The 19,857-nt window shown below is 43.8% G+C and overlaps 1 long non-coding RNA gene across 2 annotated transcripts in view; it reads right to left on the bottom strand.

Annotated features, from left to right (window-relative positions):
• LOC127023379 (uncharacterized) overlaps positions 1-3,439 on the bottom strand; it is a 57,986-nt gene extending 54,547 nt beyond the window's left edge. For both annotated transcript variants that reach the window (XR_007767432.1, XR_007767433.1), the window contains exon 1: positions 3,336-3,439. This is a non-coding gene — a long non-coding RNA (uncharacterized LOC127023379). The remainder of the gene's footprint in view (positions 1-3,335) is intronic.
• Positions 3,440-19,857: the final 16,418 nt, after the last annotated feature.

Here is a 19,857-nt window from a genome sequence, read left to right as displayed (position 1 = left end):
CGTGTCACTTTTCTGAACCCAAGACCTCAAGAAAGTAGTTGCCTCAGAGATGATTAGGCACCATGAACACACATTAAAGCACATTAAAATTCTCCGATGGGAAGTATAAAGCATAGTTAAAATGAGTAGGTCAAACTCTTTCAGACAGTGTCTGTGTGTGTGTCCAGGGCCAAAGGTAACAGCCTCTGATCCTGGCATCTTCATACAATCATCGCAGAGAAAAAAGCTAGAGAAGCTCCATAGCCAAGTTGAGCACACCACAGGCTGCATGAGAAGAAAGAGCTTTACCATGTCCAGTGGAGTTATCCTGCATTTACAGTGATGTAACTGTCACCATGAACTGACCTTTGCTATTTTTCACTGGAAACAAAAAGGAGATCCCAGAACTTTCATTTCCCTTGCAAAAAAGTTTCCTTGCTGCAATCAGGTTTCACTAGGATTACAGGAAAACTAAGGAAATTCCTCTTGCTAATTAAATCTCTGTGACATAATTATAACACACAAGCAGCTCTGCTCTAGTATTACGTTTTAAACTGGATCTGTGTGTGGACAGCATATCTACATTAAAGAGTTTTTGCTCAAACAGTTTGTACTGCAGCACTTTCCCTACAGCTGTTTTAATTCTTCCGTGTTGCATCAGTTTTGGGCATCTGCCTTTGCTCACGCTGGAGTGCCCTGCAGTCACCCGGCTCTGCGCTGCTGTACCACAGCGAAGGAAAAACTTGTCTACTCTGAGGACTGAAATTTGAGATTTTCCATTTGGACAAAGCTCAGAAACCTCCTTCTCTATCTCAGCAGCTGGATTTAGTCTGAATCCCCCCCTAGGATTCTCCTCCTGCTGCAGAGAGGATTTCTAATCTCATCTGGGATTAGATTTGTAGGCCAAGACACCACAACATCAATATTGCTTTTAAACCCAGAGAGAGCAATAGAAGCCACAGGAAAGAGAACAGGAATGCATTGACCTATCGCCTCTTCAAGGTGGAGGCATCTAGAAATATATATACATCTATATGTGTGTATATTTATAGAGAAATATAATATATCTATCTATAATATATAGAAAAGATCTGGGTTTCTGCCTCCTTCACCCCTACTTCTGCACAAAGCACACTGCTACCTGGAGCAGAGGCAAAATGACCGCTTGACACCTGATCTGGACAGTGACGTGCTCCGAATCCAGCCTAGGATCTGGAACCAGATTTGCCAGCCTGAGCACATTATGGGTTACACAGGAATGGCTGGGAGTACGAACTCAGCTCTTGTTAAAGATATTCATTTGCAACCCCAAACTGAAATGCTTTGATTTTGGAAAACATACATGCATTCACATACATATATAGAGACACACACAAAAAACCTAAACTTTTGACGTCTTGTAACTTTGAATTGCCTTTTTTTGTTCAGCTGTATTTACTGGGCTGGATTGCCTGCCAAGACCATTAAGTATCAATCATTCGTTGTTTCATTAGTGCTGAAATGACTTTCTAATTGACTTTGTAATTGTAGTTAAAAGCAACTTTAGCACAGGCTCGAAGAAGTCTTCCTAGAGGCCTTTCTGCGTCCTGCCTTTCATCTGCTGTCACTGGAACTTAATGGAGATGCCTCCAGCAGAAGAATGGTATCAGACAGATCACTTGTTTGTAGGATATTGCTTTATTTTGTTTTTAGTTTGATTTTACTTTTTTCTTCTAGGGTCTGATAATGACTTGATGTTTCTGCATTATGGGATATTTGTCTGATAATTATCTAGCCAGGAGCTAAAACATCACATAGCGCCTCAAGAAATACACCAGGACAACATACTATGGACAGCAGAGGTGCCAAAATGTTCTTGATACTTTCAAAATCCTGGTAACGCTTTTTAAATGGCCTCTTGTTTTTAATCATTCTGCAAAGGGAGATTTTTTTTTAAATTAAGTCTTAAGTTTATGTGCACTTCCCTGGCCTGATTCTTATCACATGCACTGTGGTGCAAAAGCCCTGAGACTCAGTACGGCAAGGGCAGGCATGCAGAAGGAGAAGCACTGAGCGTCTCCAAGCTGACTAACAGCCACCAGCTCCTCCCTTCATCCAGCTGAAACGGACTGAACCGCCGGGGAGCCCTCGCTGCACAGTGGCTCAGGAAAGGGAAGCAGGAGGGAATGCTGCTTCCCTCAAGCTAAAGATAGAAGGCAGAGTTCTCCTCTGCTTTTGGCAGAGGAACAGGAGTGGCATTTCCCCACCTACTTCCCCTTATGTTGGCCCTACCAGCATGGAAGGCAACATGCTACAAAACCGCAGAGGAAGCAAACTTGCAATGAGAACAGACACGCTCCTAAAAATGCCAGAAGAAAGCAGTTTTGGCTAGGAGGCAATGCATGGGGTGATGGAGGGCCAGACCTGGCTTATTAAAAACCATGCCTAGATCTTACGGAGCTGTTAGGTGGAGACTTCAGCAGCCAGTCATGAATCCTTTTAAAAAGCTCCATGTCTTCATCACTGCCTTGGAGAAATCAGCACCCTGTGGATTATTAACCCCAGGTAATCTCTAGTGCTCAGAAAAGACCCCGCACTGATGTCATTGTTGCTATTAGAAGATTGTAATAAAATAAATACACTGTTGATTTGGTTTAAATGTGTCACACTCTCAGCTAGTACTGATAAGAGATTTCACTGTGCTATGCTCAGGCCAGCTGCAATTCCCAAATCATTATCTCACCCTTCCAAAAGCTCCTGTTGAATACTAGGGCAGAAATTAGTCCAGTTGGTAGCATCAAAGGTTTGAGTTTGTGACCTATCACCTGCTTACAGCATTATTGCCTGATTTGCGGTGGATGGGTTAGATCTCAAGACTGTTTCATGCAGGTGCAGATACACCAGCTCGCTCCTGCTGGACCAGCATTTTTAGAAATGAGGAGCCAAGTTCTCCATGGACCCAGTAGGATTTCTCCCTTTTTGTTCCAGAATGAGAGGAAGCTCAGACCCTGGCACACACAGTATCTGCTCTCCTTCTGTAGAGTAGCTCATGCTCTACAGCTCTGCAAGCTGAGCTGCTAGCCACTGAACAGTGTCCCCTGAAGCCCACCGCAGTTGCAGGTAATAAACGGCTTCTATGCCCAGGCCAAGAGCTGCTTTTGCTTTCATTTGTCATGTCAGCACCATCGTGGTCCTATACTTCTGCACAACCTTCCATCAAGCCATGCCTGGTAAAGCTGCCCCCAGAGCAGCTCCACTGCAGAGAGCCTACAAATCAGCGTGTGCTCGAGCAGAGCCAGAAAGCACCAGCAGAGAGGGCAGCCCAGGCTGTCCCACGTCCCACCGCACCCAGGCACAAGGGAGAGCTCCACACTTACCACAAAGTCTGAGAGGGTGCCCTGAAGCGTCTGGCTGCTGACTTCAAAGGAAGAGCCTTTGCCCTGGTAACTCCGGTGATTTGGCATGCGCACACCAAAATGAAAACCAGCTAGTTTTTAACATAAACATGGGTCTAAAAAGAGAGCAGAGGCACAAGTGAGGTGAGGGGGGGGAAATGAAGCCACACCCTTCCCCCTCAATAAAACTTTGCTGGTTTCCAGGTGATTCCTCTTATTGTTTTCTGGAGTCTCCTGATTCTGATCACCTGCCTGGGGATCCCACCTTGCATGCTTAATTAGATCTAAGCAGTGCATTAACTTGTGGTGTGCTGGGGGGTTAGTATGGGGCTCAGCCAGACACCTTTTTGTGTCCTGCTTTGGTGTGCGGACTTGGTGCTGCTGGGGGTGTTGAATGCTGTTGACTCTGCTGCACGTTTTGCTTGTGAGCATGGAGAGCAGTGATACCCAAAAAGGGCAGATCAAAGCAAAGGGGGTTGGATAAGCAATCTAATTTTTACTCAGAGTAGTGGAGCTGACAGCAGTCATTTCTCTCAGAGCTAACTGGTTGGCATTCAGGTAAATCAAAATGTTTCACACTGTTAGCCATGCCATCTGCTAACCCCCCCACGGTGGCATACACAGAAAGCCGCTGCAGGAAGGAAGCCACTGAAAGGCCCAGGCACTACTTCAATTCTCTGTGTAGTTTTAAAAGGGGTTTTCTGCAAAGAGCTAATCCTGCCTGCCTGACTCGCACAGCCTGGGTGCGGGGTTTGAAAGCAATTTCTGGTTGTGATAAGAAATGAAATGATTCCTCTCCAAACCAAAAAAAAAAAGGGTTCCCTTGCAGGAGTCTGTTTTTAAGATCCATCCTTCTGTAAATCTCATATTTAGGTGGATTTAAGGGTGAAAGGAATGACACATCTTATCTAAAGGGCCAGTCTGGAGCTGCTTAGGTGGTTTCTTAAGAAAAAGCTTTGCCAGAGGTCAGCACGGAGGGTGGGTGACCTGGCCCCTTGGCTTTCCAGCACAGGAGTTGGTGCCACTGTGGGTTCAGAGCAGTAGCAGAGGCTGGCCTGGCACGTCATCACTTTGGCACTTCTAAATTGCTTTTGAATATATTGGCAATTTGAACAGTGCCAGCTGCAGTGGTTTTATTAGATATTTCCTGGAATTTGAAATTAATTTGAAGGCTTAAGTTCCTAAAGTCAGGAGAGTCTCAATTTTCTCTGCCACTTTCATGAAATCAGACAAAAAATTGGATCCAAATGTATCATGACCCTCCCACCTTGGGTAAACTTAAATGAACTAAAACTTATTGTATAAAAATCTCGGGTGCATTAATTTACTGAAGATCTTGGCAAAGCCTGGTTTTGGATAGTTTAATCTGAATTCTCAGCCTATGTGGACCTCTGAACACCTACAGGTTTGCTTCCATGACTTCAGTAGAGCTCTGCACAGCAGAACAGGTGAAAAATGGGGAAAAAAGAGTCTCCCATCCCCTGGTGAGCCGAGCAGAAGCAGAACTGACTGTCTACTGTGGTCTCATTGACATCTGTGAGCATTCAGGTAGATTCAGGGATTGATCTCTATTCACTTCAATGCAGGATTGAGCTTAAGACAGGCACTCTTATAACTGGTTGTTGCTGCCTCTCATCCCTTGTCACCAAGAAAAACAGAATATGCATTCAAGATCAATGTAATGAGGAAGTTGCAGCTTGATTTATGCAAATATATTCGATTTTATGCAAATGCACAGCTGACCTTTCTTTGGTCAAAGTAAGTTGGCAGGTACAGGCTTTTGAGCTCGAGTGCAGAAAAAATGAAAGGTGTCTGCATTAGGCAATGGAGATTTCTTCAGAGAACAAATATCTCAGGTTACATGCAGCAGAGACTATGTGACAGAACATTTTGCTAACATTTCTTGAAGAGATCTCCTGAATCCTCACAGAGAAAAGCTGGTTGGACTTTTCAATAGAAATTTATTTTCAGCAGAAATCAGGTGTTGCAGCTGAATTAAAAAGTATTGGAAAAGAATCAGTTTTTAAACAGAAAAAAGCAGCAGGGGAAAGCCAAATCTAAAAAATGTTCAGTGATTTTTTTGGTTTGAATTTCAGGAAAAGGCATTTTTCAGGAAGCTGGTTATTTATTGAAAGTCATCTTCAAAAATACATTTACTTCCAGTGTTACTTATAGTTTTCTTTAAAACACTCGCAATCCCCTCTTCCCTCCTCTAAATTTTCTGTGAAAAAACTACAGTATGTTTTTTGATTAGGAGTAAACATGATTGAACTCAACAGCTGTTGGGAGTTCATATGAATGTTCAGAAACATTATGTTAGAAGAATCTGATGAATTCTGCTTTCTCAGCAGCAATGAGTTTTTCTGAGCCGGTATGCCCCTCTCCTATGCTGATATTAACTGATCCTGAATTTTACTACACATTTTCAGAGTATTACTTGTGTATTAGCAGCACAGCTTCTCCGTTAGCCATAACAGGATTCAGGCAGCTAAAACCCATACGTAGCTTTGAAAATACACCCTCGCTAAGCACACAGTCAGGAAACAAAACAAAACAACATGAAAAAAGAGGAAGGGGAGAAGGCAGCCATATGCCCAGGGCTCTGGAGTATGATCTAGGCAGGGCTGATGAACCCTAGGAAGGACAAATACACAGCATGGGTCAGAAGAACAGCAGTGTGAAAATAGGAGGCAAAAGAGCATTTCAGTCATCTTTTCTGTGTAAATAAAAGGCTGAGAGCGTTCTCATCGAGGCAGAGTTAATCAGGGATTTTTTTATATTTTATCTTTAAACAAGAACTGAGCCAAACTTAACTCTAGATTAGAACTGGCCCAACAACAGAGAGGTGCCATCAGAGCTAGACTCGAAGTCCTGCCAGGATGGGATCAATCCTCCATCAAGGTCAATCCAACATGGCACAGTGAGTCTGTCCTCCATCAAACCAACGGGGTGCTGGAGCTGGTTGCTCCTCAGCCTTCACTCCCCAAGACTTGGTCAATGATACCAAGGTTGTCTGGAAGCTGGACTCAGATTTAAATCACAGCTTGGCAATCCACGGACACAAAATATCAGTTATAGTAGTGACCTGTAATGACAATACCAACATAGAAATATCGTCAATCCTAAAAATCAGAGGCAGTCAAAGATTTGATCATGTTGGGCGCAGCTGAACTGGTTGATCAGAGGGGAACTGGACTCACTTTAAGACTAAGCTGGACATCCAGGACAAGAAAACCAGCAATTCTAATGTGCTACACTAGCTAGAAACTAGACCCACTGAGATATTTAGGCATTTAACTCCTACTTGGCTGCCTAAGAGATCATTTTAGAACCTGAATACTTTCATAGATCAGAGTCTTGGTAAGTAGAGACAAAGAGATACCCCGAGCAAAAACGTAGGTGGCTTGGCTACGTGGCTCTCCTTGCTTTTCTGTAGGTTACAGCTGTTTAATTTGCTAATGCACTTTTGAGCATGCCAAGAGATGCTTTGAGCGTGCAGCCCCCAAACCCCACTGCCGGCTCCAGCCTGGGGCTGATCCCATGCTGACGGCAAGGAGCAGCCCGGGGCAGGAGCAGACCTTCCCGCTCTACATTCAAACTCAATGCAGTGTGTTTTACAAAGCTTCAAAGTGCCACTTAACGGGACTTTCATTTTCCTTCCAGCTGAAGGGAAAGTGTTGTTAAACTCCCAGGCTGGCAAGTTGGAGTTTACACAGATGGAACAGTTAGCGCAGACCGCAGAACAAATACCAGCGACCAACCAGTTTCACACTTCTAAAGAAAGAAAGAAAGGAATGGCAGAGGCAGGCCAAAGCAAACAGGCCTTGGAAAACTCGAACCCACTGGCTGGAATTTTCAGCTGTTACTTTTCTTTTCACATTCAGGCTTTTTTGGAGATCTCTCGATTCAGCAAAGCAGAGAGGGCTTTTGCATTCATATGAAATGATTTAAAGCTCCGTGAGGAGTGCTGTGCTCAGTCCCAACAACCACAAAACATACATTGTTTGAAATTTTATAAACGTGGTTTTCACTGAGAGCCACATTTAAAAAAAAAGTACGTTTTCTTTCCAGCAAATAATATGTTGTTGAATTTCCCACATCGTGCCTAGCTATGGCAGCGGGGTGTGTCACTTTATATGCTTTTTGCTTTTTAAACCTGAGGACAACTCCTATGCCCCCGAAAGAGCCCTGCGTCCTCTTCCTTTCCCTGGGCTGTCATCTGTCCCCGCTCCTCTCCAGTGATGCTGCCCGGCTGAGGAAGGCTGGGTCCCCCCGGGGCTCATCCACGCCGCCCCACAATCAATCAGAAAGGTCATTGCTGAATATCGCTGCCTGAAACCTCTGCAACACCCTGCGCTGCTGCTGCTGGTCCTCACAGCAAAGGACCAGAGCAGGAATTAATCCAGGTCTCTCCCATGGCAATGGAAGCATAACCTCTGGGCCAACCCCAGAGGATTTTATTTTATTAAGACACAGGGGTCGTGCCTCCCTTCATTCAGCCAGCCTTTCATTCTCGTCCTCCAGTAACAAAGAAATTGCTAAGGAATTAAAAGAGGCATCTCCTGGAAATACACAGGCAGAGCCACTAGTGAATCTCTACTCGGCATCTGAGACCTGCTGGGTAAAATTGTTAGGAGTGGATAAATCGGTTTAGATAAAATTATCCTCTTGTATTCCCAGAGACCCGCATTCAAATGCAAACCTCATTATGAAATTGAAACGCTTCATGCTGTGTAAACTGTGACTTGTACTAACAACACCGAGGCAAGTTCTGCTCCCACCGAAACAGATGTTGATTGGAGTAACTTCAGATTGCTCTGTCAGCTTGCTGGGTGTCCGCAGGGGCCTTCTCTTACTTTGGATTTAGTTACAGAGCTGAAGCGGCATCTCATTCTGAACTGTTTCATTAAGAGTACCTGTTTCTACCTGTTTTTACTTCCATGTACCAGAGGTTTGTGTTTTCCTCCTTGCTGCATTAGCAATACATTCCTACCCCATCATACACAGTAAGACTATCCGGTACGTCATGCGTTGCTGGTATCAGATTTTACTAAATCAATCCAGACTTCATGCAAAGCTACACAAACCCAGCTTAATTCCGTGGAGAGACTTCACTGTTCATTCCAGCTGAGACATTAAATGATGCTATTCAGGGGTGTAAAAATGAGTGGAATTAACTTATGTGATGGAGGAGGAGGCAGCTTGACAGAGGGAGTCGAATAACAAAACAGTTATTCTAACCAAAACAGTCAAATCTTAAGCAACAGGGGCTGTGGCCAAAAACCATCAGCGTCCACTCAGCTAACGAGCATGGGGACCAGCTGCAAGTTTAAGGTAGATCAGGTTATCTCCGTGTTAGGTGTAATCTGAGAAAGCAGTTTAGACAAACCTCTCTAATTCCCCCCTGTTTTATCTTGCACGCTCGTGCTAATTGCTTTCCTTGCTACAGCACTTCATACTCACTCGGGGTGTAATTTCCACTTGCTCTGCATGCTTACTGGCACCATAACAAGGGGCCTCCACCAGGACACCTTCCTCCAGGAGGACAGACTGGCAGTGGAGCAGGTTGCCCAGGGAAGCTGTGCTGTCTCCATCGTGGAGGTTTTCAAGACAAGGCTGGATAAAGCCCTCAATAACCTGGTCTGATCTAGCAGACCCTCCTGAGGTGCTTTCAAACTTGAATTATCCTGTTATTCTAAGGCGGGCACCTGTGCTGTAAAACTGGGACAGGTTTTCTGGGGACAAGGAGCTTAAAGGACTTGCAGGTCCCCAGAACTGGTGTAGCCTCTCCCACATGGCAAGAAAGAGGTTGCACGGACACCTACATCCATGTCCCACCCACCTCCTCCCTGGTAAGATGTTACCTGTTCAGAAATGGTATCATCAGCCGACCACAGGGCAATGCGACAAGAGGGCTAAATCCTTCCCTGGTGAAACCACTGGAGCACCGGTGCACCATCAGAGACATGGCTGTAACTCAGTATTACTTATAATGGTTTTTTCAGCTAATATTGCTGTTGATACAATTATTCTAAACTGGACCCAGTGATTCTTGAATTTGCAGTATTTTCCTTTTATTTCAACGCCAAGTGCGTGCAAAGAAGAGAGCGTCTATAAAAGGGGGAAAAAGAAGATTACAATCTTCCTCTTTGCTCTGCAGTTCCTGCTTACGGTGACTAGTCCCTCCCTTTCAAACAACCTTTGCTGACAGAAACCCACGATGATACATGGCAGGATGCACTAGAGTACCATGGAAGCCAGTGCAACGTGACGCATTTACTGTACTACAACGTACTGTATCTCAGTGCTAATGACGTCTGGGTATTGAAATAACCTCCGCAGGGAGCAACGCTGCAACACCTGCTTCTTCTGGATAGCTCAGTCTTCATCTCCTTGCTGCAATGGAAAAAAAAAAGACCTTCTCAGAGAGGCTGCTGAAGTGGAATGTCACATTAGGGCATGGTTATTAATGACAAACCATTACAAGGTTGCCAAGTATTCAAAAAGATGCTCCCAGGATCACTAGTATTGGAATATTTTATGTAGCATTTCATTATCCAAGGTTCAAATTATACGCAGTAATATAAATAGAAAAAGCAAGAAAACCTTTCATTAAGTGATGCTTAGTAATCGTTAATCACATATTTATTATATGATAACGTACCATATAGGGCTTGGAACATAGGTCCAGTGGTCGAAGCATCTCTGACATTGCGTGGAGCTAACGAGGCTTGAGGGTCAAATTCTGCCCTCAGTTAAATCAGCAACGTGTGCGATTGTGTTGGTGCAATTGAAAACTAGTACTAAAGGCCACTTCTCAGGAGTGTACCAGTTCCAAGAATGAGCAAAAGGCCTTGCCCTAGGTAGGATCATCTACCTTTTACTGAGTAGTTATGACTTGAGATGGGATTGCTGTGTCCAGTGAAGCACACCACCACGCTAGTAACACATAGAAGGGAGATCCAGATATCCTTTTCCATGGGCTTTGCATTCCTCTGAGGATTTTTGCTGCTGTTACCCCTCCACAAGGCTAACTGTATCCAGGGAAGCTGCTGGGAACTTCACAGTGTGATCCCTGGGGATAATTTTCCTTCTGAATGTTTCTGGTGGGAATTTGTAACAAGTTAGCACAGCAATTTGTGAGATCACCCTCTGCTTTCTTACACGTGTTGCTAAGAAGCAAAATGAGTTAATACCCGACTGAGATGAATAGAGGACTTATTTATGCCTTTCTTCAGGCTCTCTTCGAACTCAGGCAGGCATAGATTGTGTCATTCACAGTCAAATACTTTTCCAAAGTTTTCCTCCTATAAAAGGAATATCTAATCTTATACCTATTAGAAGAGGTATAAAATTATTTTTATTTTTAATGAAGATTTAGATTCTGGAGGAAGAAAAAGGATTTGGGGGCAGCACTGATATACACAACTTTACCATACTCCGTCCTAATTCAAGTCCTGTTCATAATCAATATAAGACACTGTCAGGAAGATTTTCTGCTGCAAAAAGGTGAATATATGTAGCAATACATACATCTCCTTTGTATTTCAGTAAATATTATGATTTGTGGACAAATGGTCAATGGTCAAAGGGTCAATGTTTACCCAGTCAGAAACTAATATCTGAAAGCCACTTATCTCTGCAATGATATTGCCTGTATCCATAAGGTTCTGTGATGTACTTTGGAAAAATCTAGACAAGATATAGTCTTAATGTAGTGGGCACATTGCTGAAAAAATAGTATTGAAATACCTCCTCAGCCCAGAATTTTTTCTTCAGTCTCTCTTCTATTTATTGATTTTATTGTTTTCATAAATACAGTATTTAGTTTTTGCTCTCATCTACTGAAATAGGACCATTCTTTTAGTTTTCTGAAGTATATAAAGTACTACTTGTAAGTCTTTTTTTTCTCAGTGGATGTAGTGAATGCCTTGAGGAATGTCCTTACGGTTGTCAGAATGGATGTGGAAAGTTACAAGTGCATTTTTTTTTTTATAAAGTCATTGGCAAATGAAATAATTTGTAGAGGAAATGATCCCTATTTGCAGGATAGAGAAAGTTCGCTCTTAGGTGCATACACTTAATTCTTACTAACTTTACCAAAGAGTAAGTGGAAATGCTTGTGTGGCTCATATGTGTCCTTTGTGATTGCAATGGCTGTTTGGGTTTCTGCTCCCACTATTAGGAAAGTGCATTGTATTTGCAGGGTGAACAATCATCCTCCTGGGCCACGCACGCAGGGGCCTGCACACTTAGTTTTATTCAAACACAGGATGGAGGTGAATTCAGGCATTTATTCAGAGATTCCCACGGGAGACTCCTGTGGAAATCTAGCTATGGCAAACTATAGTTTGCAGTTTGGTATTGTGTCCCCTGCCAAAGAACCTGTAGATAGGAAGGGTATTAGAGGACTGGTTTCAGCTGCAGTGATTCTTTCCCTGTTTCTCTACAGCTAAGCAAGTAGCCTGCAACTTGAGTTGAATTGGAACCTGATATTCAATCAGTATCCCAGCTAGCTACAGAACCAGCCCAGGAGGGGCTTGGGCTTGGTGTAGGCCCAAATAAGTACCCCATATGTAACCACTGCATAGTGAATATACACCAAGCAACCACCGCCGGCATTATATTGGAGCCAATGTTGTGTATAGAGGTCATCTTTTACATCTCATGAACTTTAAGCCAGAAACAGAGCTGGTTGCTCTGATAACACTCTGCCTTGCATTCTTGTCTCTATGCTGGCTCTGTATGTTCAGATTTACTACAGACTACTTCCTCATGAAAAACTCATTTAATGGTGCAACACAGCATCGTGCAAGGGATCCCAGGTGAAATCCAAATGAGCAAGTTCTGATACAAGTTGTCATGTCCACGTGGTGCAGGACCTTCGTTCATCTCCGGCTCAGGTGTCCCTTCATCACCCTTCACAGTGCTGGGTAGGGACATGCCGGAATGACCGAGCCCTCCCTGCTCCCCCAGCGACAGCATTGGCAGCTTCTGCGTGTCCCGGGGGAGCATTCGGCCGCTGGTCCACGTCCGTGGGCTGAAGGGGCCGTGGAGGGCTGCCTGTTGTAAAACAGCTGCCACGTTTCATCCAAGCAGTGGCTGCATTTTAGTGGTGCCTGAAGTGCTTCCCCTGTCTACGTTGGAAAGCTCGTTGGGATAATTTTGGATGACAGATATTATTACTATATTTAATTTTTGAAACTCCACTGGAAAAGTTAAGCACTTAAAGAAATCCCTACACTTACTACATTCAGCTTTTTCCCTCGTAAGAAACGACTGGAGAGTTTGTTCTTTTAATTATTATCATTCTCCCTTGAAATTATAGGCAAAGCACTCAGTGACATTCGAAACATAAATTACTGGCCTGCAGCCTTGTGCTACTGTTTCTCTATCTCTCTGCCAGGGCTGCAAATCAATTTTCTGCATTTCTTTCAGATTTTCTGAAGAAAATTGTGGAAAATAGCTGTTGGCACATGGCATTTTTCCACAATGGTTAGAACTATTGAATGGGGCTGTAATAGGCTGCCTTGGAGAAGCCAGCCCCATTAAAATGCCAACCTCAGACGGATCAGAACACTCTCTCAATCTGAATTTCATAATTTTTCCACAGGAAGAGCAACATAATTTTCCTTGGTTTTGCCTGCAGTCCTGTAGCTTTGTTTAAAAAAAAAAAAAAATTAACTGCCCCCTATTTTTCATTTCTTCTTGTTTCTTCTCTTCTATTTTTCTTTTTCTTTTTCCCCTTTGTTTTGTTTTGCTTAAGTTCCAGCCACGGTGCCCTCTAACCTTGGGTGATTTCTGGAGGATTTGGTTTAGTTCTTGTTTCTTTACTCTGGTTTTGTCCAGGTTGTTCCTTTACAAAGCGACCTGGAAATTCACCTGTTTAGTGATGATTATTCAGCCAGTAAAATGCTTTTCCCTCAAACCTGTCTCCGGTATGTTTTCAGGTGATACTGGCCATCAGTATCTGGCCACTTTCTGACTGGAAGCATCTTTAAATCTGTCCTGGCTACCCTGGGATTTAAACTCATGGGGCACTGGCCAACACTGAGGAATTTTACACCTTCAAGTCTGGCTGATTTCTTTGGGTTTAGAGTCAAAGCCCACTAAGATCATTAAGAAAAAAAGATAAGAAATCACGGGAGCCTTTCAGTCTGTAAAGCAGACTTTCAGCATTCACAGTGGATTGTGTAGGATGAGTTGCTGGGAGGGAAACAGAGCACGGCTCTATGCAAGACAGTAGGTTGCACAAGAGCTGAGAGCCAGAAGAACTAGAACAGCAAATTCCTGGATTTCCAAGGAAGAATTCTTGCAGAATTTTTGCTGATCCCATTGGCCTGGTCAAATTGTAGAGCTGGTGAAAGAAAAAAAGGACAGTGTTATGTACCTAGTTACAGACGAGTTGTTTTGCTCAATATGACAAAAGCTTAAAGAAACAAGGTCACATCTCAGCTGCTTCTCCCTAAAAACTGGTTCTTCCAAAACCCCTAGAGAGAGTCAGCTTCTGGGTTTTTGATTATATGTTTCATTGCAAGGCGGTGATGTAATGTCGTACGTGATAAAGTGGGGGAACCGAGCTTGGGCCGAGAGTGGTGGAAGTTTGCTGGTTTAATCCAGGTCTGGGTACTTCAGATACATCTAGCCGTAATTTCAGAAGCAAGTATTTGAGGTTGGAATATCTTGCTGCTGGCTGGTGTGACGCCTGTTTTGCCAGGGCAGAAGGAACTGCTGCAATACCATTGTAAAAGAATTGTTTCAAAAGGGAAATCTGAGTTAACCTCTGGGTGTTTCAGCTAGTGCAGAGTAATGAATTGCTATCTTCATTAACAGAAAGAATGCCAAAGAGGCTAAATGAGTCAGAACAGGCAGAGACACAATCCTTTAATGAGTTGAACAGGAGCTGGTTTGTAATGTGAGGTTATTGATAATCCCAGGGTTTATATAACAGCATGATTCTAGGTCAGGGAGCAGAAAACACACACTCCTATATACACACACTCTCTCGCGCGCTGTAAGATGACACACTCTTCTGAACAGATGGCTTCAGCCCGGGTCAAGCATATTCACTCAGGAAAGATGACTTTTTTTTCAGCGGGGTAAGTCCTCCTGCCTGCTTTTGCACCTCAATGTGTAGGGCAGATGTTGATTTTTTTCAGTGAACAGTTTTGCAAAGGATCACCTGGGCTACCGTGGCACCGGATCAGTTTAATTCATCCCAAGAAACTCCATATTTAGAGATTTTTTTTTAGAAACACTGCAAACATCTTTTCTGCAGCTTGAGAAACAGTCTCTTATTTTGCTGACTTCCTGCGCGTGTACTGGGGAGTTTGATACCCGGTCTGATGTCAAGGAACTGGGTCTGGAAGTGGGGGAACCACACAGGGTGAAATAACCATTGCCTCTCGGCTCTTATTTTTGCTCGGTCTTGCTACTGGTGGGTTTGTATTGCTAAGGAAGGTGGTTTACTTTCCCAGCAAGGTAATACTAATGTACAAAATGGTTCTATCATCAGAAAAAAAGCTTTTAAATAGTAGAGCTAATTTCCCTTTTTGCTTAATAACCTGTTTAGTAACAGTATAACACCACTGAAGGGCAATTATGTTACTTTAGCCATGCCAGGACGCCAGTGCTAAGGTGATGCTGGTTGTGAGTCTGGATCTTCACCTGGTTTTGCCATCCTAACTTCAGTCATTTTGCAGGAAGCAGTTTCTACAAGCTCTCATGACTGCACAGATTGTCAGCACTGCCCATGGCACACCTGCCAGTACTGTCTGGTCTGCTGTTTATGGTTCTATAAAAGTCAATTTATGATATTAAAGAAAATTTGAAATGTTCTAATTCTGAGTTCACTAGTCAATTGTGGCTTAAGCAGCCTACCTTAAATTGCCTCCCACAGCATTCCCTGAGAATCCTTAAATTCCCAGGCCTAATTTTCCTGTGGAATCCATATGGACAAGCCTATTATTGAATAAAATACAGGAAACTAAAAGATCATCTGGAAGAATGTCAAGAGTGACAACTCCTGAGTCCATGAGTGACACTTTTAACCATATTTGTATGAAGTTGAAGGCATTTTCATCCTCTGAATTGTCTGGCTTTTTTTTTTTTTTTAATATGCACTTATTCAGGGTTGGGGTTTTTTTCCTAGATAGCAAAAAAAACCTCCAGATAAAGAGGAAGATGTTAGCAGACGTCAGCCTAACACCAAGTCTCAGACCTGTTGCTTTCTCATTACAGGTAGTATTCGGTGACTGCCATTAAAGGACTACTGCTGGTGAAAACTGTCTGCGTTTTCACAGAGTTGCTGTTCGTGAAGCCTGGTAGCAGCTTTGTAGAAATGGACATTTCGGTTGCTATCATTCACATTTAAGAAAGCCGCAGCTGAAAAGCAGATGCTATGAATATCAAAGGCTAGAACGAAATTCTGGCTTCTGTCATTACCACTCACAGGGGACACAAAGTGGAACGGAGGAAGAAAACCATTTAACAACTACAGATGACCCCTCGAGGGGTTTTGAAAGGGCGAGCGGTGATGTCTGAGCACGCTGCAGGTGTTAAACTGCTTCGAGAACAAGCACAAGTGTTAGCATGCACAGGTGTCAGTAGCTGGAGAACCACAGTGCCAACTTCAGCATGCACGAGCAAAGCCAGGGAGCTGAAGTGCAGCACGAAGAGGATCTCTGCAACAACCCCCCGTATGAAGAAGGTTTGCAGTTCCTCTGTGTGCATTGGTAATGCACTCCCTGAAGTTTTGTGTGCTGTTTCATTGCTTTCTCAAAAGTCACCTTCAGTGCAGGTGTAAAAAAGGGATAGGGTGTTGCAGCAGGAGGATTCTGCCCCCTTCCCTCGTACTCCTAATCAGTGGTGGTGGTGCTGTGAAGTGGTTCCTAGAAAGCACAGGACTGAGCCAAAAATACAGCTGAACTGGTGTCCTGTTGCATTGGCAAGAACAGTGGTTGCATGTCATCGAACTCCCAGCGTTCACAGCACTGAAAATAGCAGAAATTTTCCCTTCTTGAACAAAATTATATATTCCTCCCTCAGCTACGGAAAAGAAACAATGGAGAAAGAAGATCAGGTTTGCCAAGAGCAGTGCATCCCTTTCATTTCAGTGTTCTCCCTGACACGTAAAAAAAGCGTAATAATTACAGAAAGGAACTAGCAAGCGCTTCACAGTTTGGAAATAAAGTCAAAATATTTCTGACAAAACATTTTTCCACCAGAAAGAACCAAACCTCTGTTTTGCTGAAAACAGAAATGAATCAATGGCAGTTATTTTGGACAGATTACTCAGATTAAATCAGCAAGAAAAGTGCCAGGAGATGTCTATATCAAACTCTAGAGGTCAGGAGTTCTTCTGATCTTCTCCCAGTAATTTGAACAGAGTATCTGGGTTCATTTCTAAGTGCCATGAAGAGTTCTGGCATGATGAGGGTTGGAAACACAGGCTTTTGAACAGGGGAAAAATAAATTACAATTGGAGAAGAAACTGTGTAAGGCCCAAAAAGGCACTTTCCATGGAGTCCTGCAAGCCTGGAGACAGCCCTGCTGCCCCAATTTGAATTTTCCTATTCCCTCTGCTGCTTGAATGCACTACTCACGTGTTTGCTCTGTCTCATTTAGTTGCACAAAAGTGAGTGGGTGAAATAGTTTAGATGAAAGAGAGTGTGTGGCAAGAGATCAAGAAAATAATTACTGCTGTGATCCACTGTTGGAGCTAAAAAATCTCAATTAAGGGAGAGGATGAGCAGGAAAAGCTGTTGGAAGGAAAGGAAAGAGATGTATATGTATGTGTACACACACACATACACTCCTGCTCCTTCTTGTGTTTTCAAGGAATACTCCTGAAATTAGTCCAACAAGTCCTTTGGCTACAATCCCCTCCCCACCCTAGAGTTAGTTTAGTTTCTCAGAAACTTTAGAAATTGTCTCAGATCTTGCTTTGCACAAAGGTTTTACAGCACCTTTCAGGATGATCATTTGCATTTCAGGAGGGAGTAGAGCGAGTCGACTTAATACAAATCTGTGGAGACTTCACAACTGCAAGTATTCTCTCTTTTTTAAGCAGCATACCTGAACAGCAAGCAACCTTTCTCGTTGAGGATGCTCACATGGAGCTGGCGCGGCTGAAGAAGAAACTCCCCTTGCCTGAGATGGTCTTCTGCCTCCTTCCTGGGGCAGCTGGTGACCATGACTCTTCCTAAGACAAAATAGGCTGTTGGGGCAATATCAGATGACAGCTGCTGTTATCTCATAAGCATTAATGCTACAAGGTCTGATGGGGAGACGGGGTTGTGGGCACGCCCAGGGTACTTCCGTCAGGTGAGGGGTTTGATAGGGATGGAAAGATACAGACAGTAAGAGTTTTACAGCCCGACTTGGTAAAAACGTGAGGCTGGTGTGCTGTAGATGAGGCCGTGAATGTGTGCACTGTAGGGATCTCGTTTACTATTAGTCAGTTAACCCTGCGTGGATGGGTGTGAACCAGGGTATAGAACTGCTCCACGCAAAGTACGTAAGCTGTATTTAAACTGTTGGTTTATCTGTTAATGCAATGGCATATAAATCTGTCACTTGCGCAGCTTTGCTTAGCCTTCTTGGCTGAGAACAGCCATTCATTTTGCAGCAGAGATCACATGTGCCCTTAAACTGCGCTTTTGAAACATTGACACACTGCAGATGTGTGTGTGTGTAAACTGGGGAATTACATCTCTTCCCCCTCTGCTTCTGCTTGGCAAATAAATACCCATTTCACTTGTTGAGTAGTGACACCTTCTGTGCATTCTCATCAGCGGTGAGCACCAGGCAGCCCCACCATTTCAGAGGTCACGCAGAAAGCACAGCAGTGGCAGGGAGCACGGGTGGCTTGCTGGGACCACAGTTTCCACCAGGCCTATATGACAGCACCTGCACTCATACATGCTTCATGCAGAGTGGATGGTGGCATACAAATTGAATATTTTTGAAGGCAGGCGATGTGAAGGAGTTTGTTTGCCCCATCATTTGCCCACACAAAATGCATGGAGAGGATTTTTACCTGCACATTTTCCCCCTGTGCAGAGAACCCAATCTTCCTGGGTATCGAAAGAGTGCTTTGATGTGACGGAGCGATGTGGTCATCATCACCTGCTGGAGTGTGCAAGCTCTGAGTGTCAGTCCTTCTGCTAAAGAGCCTCAAGGAAGCATACTGATGAAAAGTAAATAAATAAAAATCCAAGCTGCAATTAAATATGCATTGTGAGTGTCTTCTATTTCTGAGCATGGAAAGCTCTCTGAACTCAAAACTCTAGAAGACAAAAGCTTCGTCCAAATTCTCAAAAGACTATATGTGTGTAAGTGTACCCCAGCGCTGGTGTCAGCATGAAAACTACTGCTGCACTAATGCAGTCTTAAATGACTATATGTGAAAAATACAGGTTTAGGACGATTGTGGGGAATTGGTACCTGGGAAAACAGGACATTACAAAAGCTGTAACTCGTGTCATTCGTGCTTCCTGCTGGTGGAAGTTTGTCGCAATGCCTGCCTAGCGTGCCTTGTATTCATGACTTCTGTGCCATTAAAGGCTTCACTTCATGGCCACAGCAGTAATGGCAGAAAATGTCAAAGACACAATAGAAAACACGGTGTTGCAAGCTCCCTAAGTAGGTTCAGTCAGGTTTTTTTTTTTCTCCTGGGAAACTCCTGCCTATACAAGGATATTGCATCTGGTGAGGCTGTGGTGATACACATGTGGGTGGTTCAAGGTGTGGAACGATGTCACCGTTCCAGTTAGAACATGCTGATCATGATGTCGTATCAAAGAAAACCACTTGCAAAATGACTGTCAGCTGAACCCTCTGCAAGGGAACATAATGGTTTGTATGTATATGTATCATTTGAATATCCATGTGGCAGTCTGCATTCCCGTACCTGTCTGCAAAAAGGGAGGGAGGGGACCCTCACATGATGATACAGTCTCATTCCAGGACAACCCATCTGGAGGGAAAAAGTGTCTTTTAGCCTCTGCATCAACTTACAGCTATCCCTGAGACTGCCAAGGAGGATCCCCAGTGCTAACTGCCTTTATGCTGGATTCAGTACCATGCAGCTGGCCTCAGGAGCACAGCCAGACAGGAACGACTCCTGCAAGTCTAGCTCCAATTCATAGTGGCACACTTCATTATTAATACCAAAAGAAACAGGATGCCTCTAATTTTTAGCACAGAGTGTTGTCACCTGAAAAGGACCTCCTCTACTGTCCCTGTCATATGGGTTGCTGGCAGGAGTGGTGGTGTGTGATGACAACTTCTCTGTGCAGTAAATGTGAGTGGAAATATTTACCTGCATAACATGCCATGTGTCATAAATCTCCACGCAGTCTGTTAAGGAAGGGCATGGGATGAGATCTCTGCTGTTTCTCTCTTGTCTGTCTGTGCTGGATAAGAGACCTGGCGTTATTTTAAGTTCGCAGATTCTCTGTCTAGCTGCTGAGGCTCTGCCCGTGCAGCAGCTGGAGAAAGG

Source organism: Gymnogyps californianus, chromosome 17 (assembly GCF_018139145.2).
Source record: "Gymnogyps californianus isolate 813 chromosome 17, ASM1813914v2, whole genome shotgun sequence".
NCBI lineage: Eukaryota > Metazoa > Chordata > Aves > Accipitriformes > Cathartidae > Gymnogyps > Gymnogyps californianus.
The sequence above is the reverse complement of the archived record's forward strand: the minus strand, read 5'-3'. Positions and strand labels throughout refer to the sequence as shown.